The following is an 8,775-nucleotide window of genomic DNA, read 5'->3' on the forward strand; positions in this document are numbered from 1 at the left end:
CCCCTTTCCTAAAAAAATTACCAAGCAGGCTGCTCGCGTCGCCCGCTCTGTCACAGAAGATTATGGAGACAGATTGCACAGAGCGAATGTGCCGGGCGAGATTAGCGCGGAATAGAGAAAGCAACTGGGCCAATGAATTCCTCGGAAGGGCCTTATCGTGCAATTACACGTTGACATGTTTAACAATCTTGCTGCCTCTTAATCCTGCGGTGCTGCTCTATCTACCCACAGCTACCACGCTGTATGCCGGCACACAGACCTAATGCACCGAAACGCAGCACAAATGTACTGAAAGTTATGAGAAATTGCTTTATTTTCAAACTTTGTCCAGCATTCACCGAATACTTTTTTTCCCCCCCATTTTCTATTTTTCATTTTTCAGATTTCTCCGTTGTTGGAATAGCATCCGCCCTGGAACTTTCTGACAAGAGGTGAGATATTAAAATTGTTCACTTAAAATCACAGTTTCACTTGAACAACTAATCGTGAAGCGACAAAAAGCTAATACATGTTCGGGCCACGTCCATCCAGAGTGGCGATAAAAACGCAATAAGTGTCTGTCTTGTTTGGAGTTACTTTTCCATCTCTCTGCCCAACACACAAACACACACACTCACCACCACCACGACACCCCCCACCCCCCCCCCGTCCCTCCTGCCTGGCGGTATATCGGGGCCTGTGTTGGAGTGATTGTGGAGCGCCACTGTAGGAATTTGGCAGCGGCCGTGGTTTGGAGAGCCGCCCCACGCTGAGCCCCATTCAGCGGCCAGCGCGCTGTGAGGTTGGGAAGTTTCAGTCAGCCGTACAACTCAATGGCCCCCACAAAGGCGATTACAAGCCCCAGCGCATTCCTGTAGGGACCTGGGAGCGGCGCAGGTGCGAGGGAGACCGGGGTAACCCATCAGAGGAGTGATAAAAACGGGACAGTGCTGGGACCACACAAAAACAGCCGCTCCACAGGAACCGGGGATTTTTTGGGGGGGAAGGAGGAGAAAGGAAAGAATAAGTTTGAAGAAGATGGAAGTTTGGGAGGGGGGTGGGGGGCAGCATACTGAGTGGCCTCACTGTCCATCACTGAATGAAAGGACGAGGAGACTCCTAATCAGCCAGAATTTTACTAAAGCCATGAGTCCAGAGTCCCCCATCACAAACCTGACCCTTAAAAATGTTCTCTGGCCTCTAAAAATCTCTAGAGAAAAACACAGAAATTTACTTTTTATTAATTAATTCAGTCATTTACATTTTATTGTGATCTAAATGTTTCTACACTGTCCATATGGAAAATACTCTTGACTCCTTGTGTTTAGACATTAAGTTTAAAAATCTCAGAAGAATTTTAAATAACCCAACATGTATAATATGAGTCTAATTGTAGAATAAAAACTCCTGGTGTCATTAAACCCTCCAAATTTCTCCTCTGTGGTTCGGCCATGCCGGAACAGAAACGTGCTCTAGCTGGAAAAGCTGCTGAAAATTCAATTGTATTTTATTGTCCTTACGTTTTCTGCAGAAAAATAAGAAAGCATATAAATTTAATCTCACATGGGAGTAAATCAATTTACTTAAATCAAACAAATTCATTTTTAAAGAACATATCACCGGCTGTTTTACACTTTTAGAATGTTATCACTATATATTAAACATATCAGCAAACTGTTTCCTGCCAACACAAAGTGTTTGGTACATCTAAATGAAATTTGTGAACATATTTCATTTACTTTCACTTCAATATTTGTTCATGGCAGCTTAAAAAAAAAAGATTTTCTTTACAACTGCTCAGTCTGCAGAAGATCCACATCACTTGACTGTTACAAAAATGATTCATATGAAAGTTTTTTTTGCTCGGACACCTCTGTGTTTAACAGTAATTAGAGATTGACTCATCAACATATTCATAGAAAGAACTGATCAAATATGTGTAATTTAAAAGGGGTCACTTGTGAAAAACCAGAAACTGATCACTGGACTGTGCAGTTCCCCACAGCTCTGTGGGGCTCACTCCCTGCTCAGCACCTGGCAGGCGACAGGCAAAGTCAGCAACTAGCTGGTGAACATAGTGGAGTATTTTGCAGCTAAAGACCCAGACATTTCCCTCAAGCAACAGACAACACTTTGCTAAAATATCTGCCAACTTTTTAAGGTGATGATGTGTCAGGGTTGTGTTTTCAGCTTGTCCCACTGCCCCCAAGTGGCCAAAACGTCTATTAATGTAGCTTTAAGTTTAGGCAACTGAAACGTCTTGGTTACGATCAGGTGAAGATCATGGGTAAAAGAAACCACTGCTGACAGCTTGTGGACAGCAGTCTCCTGTGTCAGAGTCAAACACTTTCTCTGGGTTTCAGTGTCAAAGTTGTGTACTTCATACGCCAAATCATCCACCCAGACCTCCTTCCTTTGACTTCTCCATGGTATAGGAAGGTGACAGTTCCTGGATTGGAAAACATATTGCCAGTCAGTGAAATCTAACAGTTAAATGTCTTAAGCAAAGTAAATTAGAAGTATATAAAGTTAATGGAGTAGCAGTACAGTTAGCACATGTAGCTCACCTAAAAGTTCAATTTTATTTTTTCCCATCTTTTTAGTATTTTCGTGTTGAGATGGCACATGGTACACGTGTGGGAGGAGAGGCACGAACAAGTGGGCGTTTCATTCAAATGAAGCAGCGCAAAGCAAGTTGTTGGTATTTTGGTGTAAATTGGGTATGAGGCCGCATCCAGACAAACACTTGCCGTGTGTTAGGACAATCCAAGGGGCTGCGTTGGTGGGGGAGTTTTTTCTTGCAATGACGAGACGGCGAAATATGATCTGTGGAGTCCAGCTGGAGGAACGAGCTTGCATGTGTGTGAGTGGCCAATACAGCGTCTTGCTGGATGACGTCACACTGCGTCGCAGCAACAGCCAAAGCAGGTTCAACTCTTTTGCCGTATGATGCAGCGACGTTTTGGACGACGACACCGCCGCCCCTGCACTGTCAATAGAAGTTACACAGCTTGAAATTTTTTTAGTTCTGTCAATAAGGGCAAACTATAATGGAAATGCACCACAAGTGCAGAAAAAACGCTGAAATACTTTGGATATACAGTCTGTATCCAGTAGATGCATTTACGGTAGCGTCACGTACGTTGTAAATGTGCATAGTAGAAATGCCAGTAAAGTAATCTGTACTGATCTTTTTCAATTGATTTAAGCTCTCCTGCTTTCTGAAGGCAGAAGGACATATCATTCATCATTTATAATAAATGATAAACCTACAGCCTCTAGTTTGACAAGTGTCATCATGCACAATGATCCACTGTGTTCGCCTTGATTAAATCTTGTGGAAACGACACCAGGCTGCCACAGAATAACCCCACTCACCTCTACACACATCAGACTGTTGGGTTGTAACTCAGTGTTCTGCCCGTTCACGCAGGAGATGATGATGGGCACATTAATCCTATGCGTCATGGCCTCCTTTAAAGCTTCTCTGGTGTTTCATGTTTTATTGTTATAAAATACGTTTTTATTTATATGATGTTGATACAGAATTATGACAGCAAAAGTATTGGATTGATGTCATATAACAAACAGCTTTTCTCCGGTTCTCATCGTGTTATTGAAGCCTACGACAGAGTCAGCTTCTGCGTATAACAATAATTCTGCAGATTTATTTTTATTTTTTTTAGATCACCATGTTGCAAAGTAGAACAGGCAACATAAGAGGCCTGATATAATTTTCCTCTGAAACAAACTCAGCTGTAGAAGCCATCTGCCTTTTGGCTACAGAATTGTTGTGCAATGCTCTCAGGTCTTGCAGCTCTACACTGTCCAAGTCTCTCCATTTGGTGTTCTGCCATGCCCCACTGTGATTGCCATGCCCTACCGTTTTAGTATCAGTGGTGTTAGTGTTGAGACCAGTAATGTGGCTGGCTAAGAGGTTAATGATTCATCACCATATTCTTCAATTCATATTCCACTTTACTAAGCCTTTTATATACAGTACTTCAGCTCAGCAGGTGTGCATTGAAAGCCAGGGTTTATTGCAACTTGACTTTTTCTTTTATAGCTCTGTCCATCAGCACTGTATTCACCAAAGTAATTACTGAGATTTCACAATGTGGCAACGTCACAGAAAATAGATGCAATAGGTCCAAGAAAGGCAGAAACACCAGCAGCCAGACAATCAGACAAGTTAGCCAAACTTATTTGGAGGAGAAAACAAAGCTGAAACAAGAGATTTCTACTCAAACTGTCCATTGCAACTTTGACATGCTATCGTTCTGCGGACTCGCAAATGTAGTGGTTGAGTGGGGCTAAAATGTTGGCTCGTTTACAACCTGTCTGACTGTTTGACCGGTTGTGTTTCTGGTGTTTTGAGATCTGAGAAATTACTTTGATGAGTACACTGTTATCACAACCAATATCACCACTGGGCAAAACTATGAAAATAAAACCCAAGTTGTAATAAACTTGCTATTTTCCTTTAAAATGAGAACTCTGATCCAGAGAATGAGGAATCAGTATGCCTGCAGCATTTCCCACCACAGTGTCATAATGAAGGTGCAATGGATCGCATGAGAATGAGCTGCACAAGTTAGAGACGCCAGTGTAGAGAAAACTCTAACACTCTGATGGAGACTACCCTGTTTGGCTGCCATGAATCTGCCACGAATAGGCACATATTGTAATATAACATGAGACCCAGCAGGAAGTTAATACATCTTGGATATGAGGATGTGGGACTTAAACTGTAAAATATATGCTGTAAATCCAGTGAATAATCACACAAACATGGATCATTTAGAGTTAAACCTCATTTTCTTAGTGTCTCCGTGTGCCTTCTTTCTTTTTTTTCTTTTTTTTAGATCAGACAAACACTTTGACAGCAGTGTCCCAAACATCTGAGGCAAACAGAACAGCAAGGAAGGGTCACATGATAAATTTAAGTATCTTCCACAGTCCTGTTTATGTTCTCAAAGGAAGGAGCTTTAGCCCAGGATTCACTGCTAGTTTTTCCTTTTTTTTTCTCTCTCTCTCTTTCGACATAAGTGGTTCCACAAAGAGTTTCTTTCATGGAGTCTGGCAGACAAACAAACTAAGGGTTGTTTGACAGCGCAGGTTGGACGCACCCAGGAGCAAAAGGTGGAATTTAGAATTAAAACGTTAATGAAAATGTGCAAAATGGCTTCCTGTTCTTCACTGAATATAAACAATAAAGCGGATCAGCAGAGTTCTTTCAGTTCCTTTTTTTTTTTTTTTTTCAACCAGTGAGAGCATTGATCATATTTAATCTTCTTTCGCAGACAAACCTAAATGTGTAACACACTTTAAAGCGTTTAGTTTGTAATAAAAAACTTTGCAGTCCAGCATGTTCTATGGCTCAGGGGTGAAAGTTGAGCTGGTATCGTTTGAAAGTAATGACACCTCCTGCGTACTATCACTTTCTTACTTTCTTTCTCTATTTCTTTCTTACTTTCATCTCTTCCACTTCAACACACTATAAATGACAGAAGTGTTATCAAGAACACCGCTGTAGAAGAATGATTCAGCCTCTTCTCTCTGTCTCTGTACTGGGTTTTTAGCCATGTTAGCAGCGTTGCTCTAGGGAAGGCAATGTCTGTCCATTAGTCGGTCCACTGCTTTGGTCCAGACTGAAATATCTCAAAAAATATTAGATGTATTACCATGAAGTTTTATACAGAAATTCATGGTCCCCAGAGTACCAACCCTAATGATGTTGACTTTTCCTCTAGCACCACCGGCAGGTCAAATATCTCTTTAATATAATAAAGATACACTGACACAAAATTTTGTACAGCCAATCACGGTTCTCAGGTGATGGCAATCCCCTGACTTTCCCTCTAGTTACACCATGAGTTTGACATTTGTGTTTTTTAATGAAATATCTCAAAAACTATCGGATGGTTTGCCATGAAATCTGGTACACAATACACGTTCACCTCCAAATAAATTGTTGAAAGATGTAGAGAGTTTAAAGATTCCTTAAGTTTATTATCCAGCACCATCATTAGCTCAAAATTTGTCTGCTTTGTGTTGTCATGATTGCAAGTTTTTTGACTTGTAAACAGCTTTTACGTCAATATCCAATGTCATAATGGGATTTTTCTGAAATTTCCTATATATCCGACTTGGCACTTAATAATACAGAAGTGCCAGAAAACCAAACAAATATTGATGCCTTACATCAGCCAAAGACCGTTGTTATATTATCAACCCACAGTATTTCAATTCTCACCCAACCAGAGTCTGTGATCATACAACTGTCTTGATGCCGTGAGCATTTGCAAGTTGTTAGCATGGGAATCTTTTCCAGCTCTACCATCCGTCCCACAGGACATGAACGCAGCCACATGCTAGCATTGTCACCGTGAGCGTGTTAGTATGCCGACATTAGCATTTTGCTCAATGCGCTGCTTCGTCAAAGTAGAGCTGTAGTCTTATTCTGCTACACGTCACAACCAGCTCACTGTTTGACAGACAGTCTCTCGCTCTCACTGACTCTCACTGATTCGACAATTCACTGAATCAAACGTGGTGCACATCACACCTGCAGTGTCTCTCTATCACTGGCTCACACGTGTACAAACCCACCAGATGCTGTAAAGGATTTCTGCTCCTCTGTGGCAGGTGATAATTCTCCAAACAGCAGAGATGGGGTTAATGAGGGGTCAAAGGGTTCAGATAAGAAACAGCGGTTTTATGGTGCCTGCTGCAACCTGCAGCGCGCTGATAGCTGTTTGAACTGGTTGACCTTTGAACTCTGCAGGGTCAAGTGATCAACAAACTGGGTCGTTTAGATAGGTCAGATTGGAACAAGTGAAGAATGTGTATGTCACAGCAATATGTCCAAGCAGCACAGATAAATTGTTCTTAATGGTTATAACCCTACTCAATTTGTTTCCAGCGCCATTAGATTGTTGTCAGCTGTCGGACTGTTTAAGTTGTGGGATAAATTTGATTCATTTGTAATTGAATTGATAACATACTGGCTATTATTCAGCTGACTGGATCATGTACTTGTATGTGTGTGTATCTCTTTACATCTATGAATGTGTACAGTATATGTACACATTATGCACAGTATTTCTATATTACATTATAACCCCAAATATGAAATTAAAGGGTTCTGTATATTCTGCTCTGCTAGCTCTTCATTTATTATTATTATACTTTTGGCATTTGATATCCTCACAAATCAACATCCTCTCTTTGTCCATCTCTCTCTCTCTCTCTCTCTCTCTCTCTCTCTCTGTCTTTCTCTTCCAGCAAAGTGTTCACCAGTGGACATGGAGCAGTGTGGGGGGACTGTGATTTACAGATAGCACCGCGTCTCCTCTGCTGGCAGGCCATCATTACGACGAGCACGAGGAGATGGGTGCTGTGGGAAAAAAGACCTTTTGGAAAATGTCAGAGAGAAACAGTCAGAGCCCCAAATTTCTTTCATTCACTATTTCCCCTGTGATGTTTCCTCCTCTAAACTCCTTAATTATCATTATCATTATTATTATTATTATTACTATTATTCTGTTTTGTATCTAAGTGCAGTGTCAGATTTCAGAGCATGTGGATTTTATTTTATTTTTTGCTTATGTGGTTTACCTGAAGATCGAATGTAACAAAAAAACACCAGCTCTGTATTTCACCCATCTCAGCAAAAACAAATACTTACAAACAAAGAACAAAACAACAACAGGGGGGAAAAAAATAACAACAACAAAAAACAAACAGCAGAGTCTGCAGCAGCTCTCCTTCTCCATGCCGTTCCACTGGAGCCAGCTTCACTGTCTTAATACTCTTAGCCCCTCAGTTGGCATGTTTTCCATGAACCCGCTGCATTTTCAGATTTGTAAAATCCGTCAAAATGCCTGTAATGAATATTTCTACAGCCTGGAATGTGTTTAATGTGCTGTTTGACCGGCCCAGTAGAACATGCTCACAGATCTGGCACAAGCACCAGATCATGATTGGACAGAGGAAAGTGAGGAAACAGGTGATTTTCACTTGAACACGAACTTCTGTTCGACTATATTTTATCAAGCAAATTGGAAATGAAATCAATATTTATAATTAGGATATGCTCTTAGATTCTAATTAACATTTTTCCTGTGCATGGGTGTACATGTCATGTATATTTCTATTTTTTATCTTCTTCTTTTTCTTCTTTTTTTTTTGCAAAAATGAAAATATTAGTACAGTTTTCTTGATGGATTAAATGTCACCTTGTGAGACAAGTCTTTGTTATGCACTCAGCAATTACATTGTACTCTCTGTCTGTCTGTTGTCTTACACAGATTTTGCTGGGAAAAAAAAAGACTACATATTAAACAAACTTAAAAATAAACTTATTGCTGCCCAAGAATGAAATATTGTCCTTTCAATCATTTTTTTTTCATATTCAATTTGAGAGATAAATTGATACTTCAAAGTGAGAAGTTAGAGAAAAGTTTTAACATTTAAACTATGTATTAATTTCAAGGCCTAAATGTGCCCTCAATTATTTTACCATTGCCCCTAAGTAATTGATTTTAGGTAGAGAAGGAGAGAGGTGGGGGGATGATCTGTGTTGATGTGTAAAAACTGCAAAGCCAACAAATGGAAAATAACTGACAACATAATTGCTATGAGTGATATAACCTTGCTTTATTGATTTTCTTTTTTTCATCAGCCTGGCTAACATCAAAGTTGAGGCCGTAATAACATAAATTGTTTCACAATTTTCTGTGATAATTTAAATTTTGTTCACTCACTCAGCCTCCCGGTCTATCATTGACTGGT

At 40.3% G+C, this 8,775-nt stretch overlaps 1 long non-coding RNA gene across 1 annotated transcript in view; it reads left to right on the forward strand.

Annotated features, from left to right (window-relative positions):
- Nucleotides 1-7,646, forward strand: part of LOC111218167 — a 15,732-nt gene extending 8,086 nt beyond the window's left edge. The window contains exons 2-3 of the long non-coding RNA XR_002664973.1: nucleotides 383-431; nucleotides 7,267-7,646. This is a non-coding gene — a long non-coding RNA (uncharacterized LOC111218167). The remainder of the gene's footprint in view (nucleotides 1-382; nucleotides 432-7,266) is intronic.
- The last annotated feature ends 1,129 nt before the right edge of the window (nucleotides 7,647-8,775 follow it).

The sequence above is a fragment of the Seriola dumerili genome, unplaced genomic scaffold (assembly GCF_002260705.1).
Source record: "Seriola dumerili isolate Sdu_G_001 unplaced genomic scaffold, Sdu_1.0 BDQW01000052.1, whole genome shotgun sequence".
Lineage (NCBI taxonomy): Eukaryota > Metazoa > Chordata > Actinopteri > Carangiformes > Carangidae > Seriola > Seriola dumerili.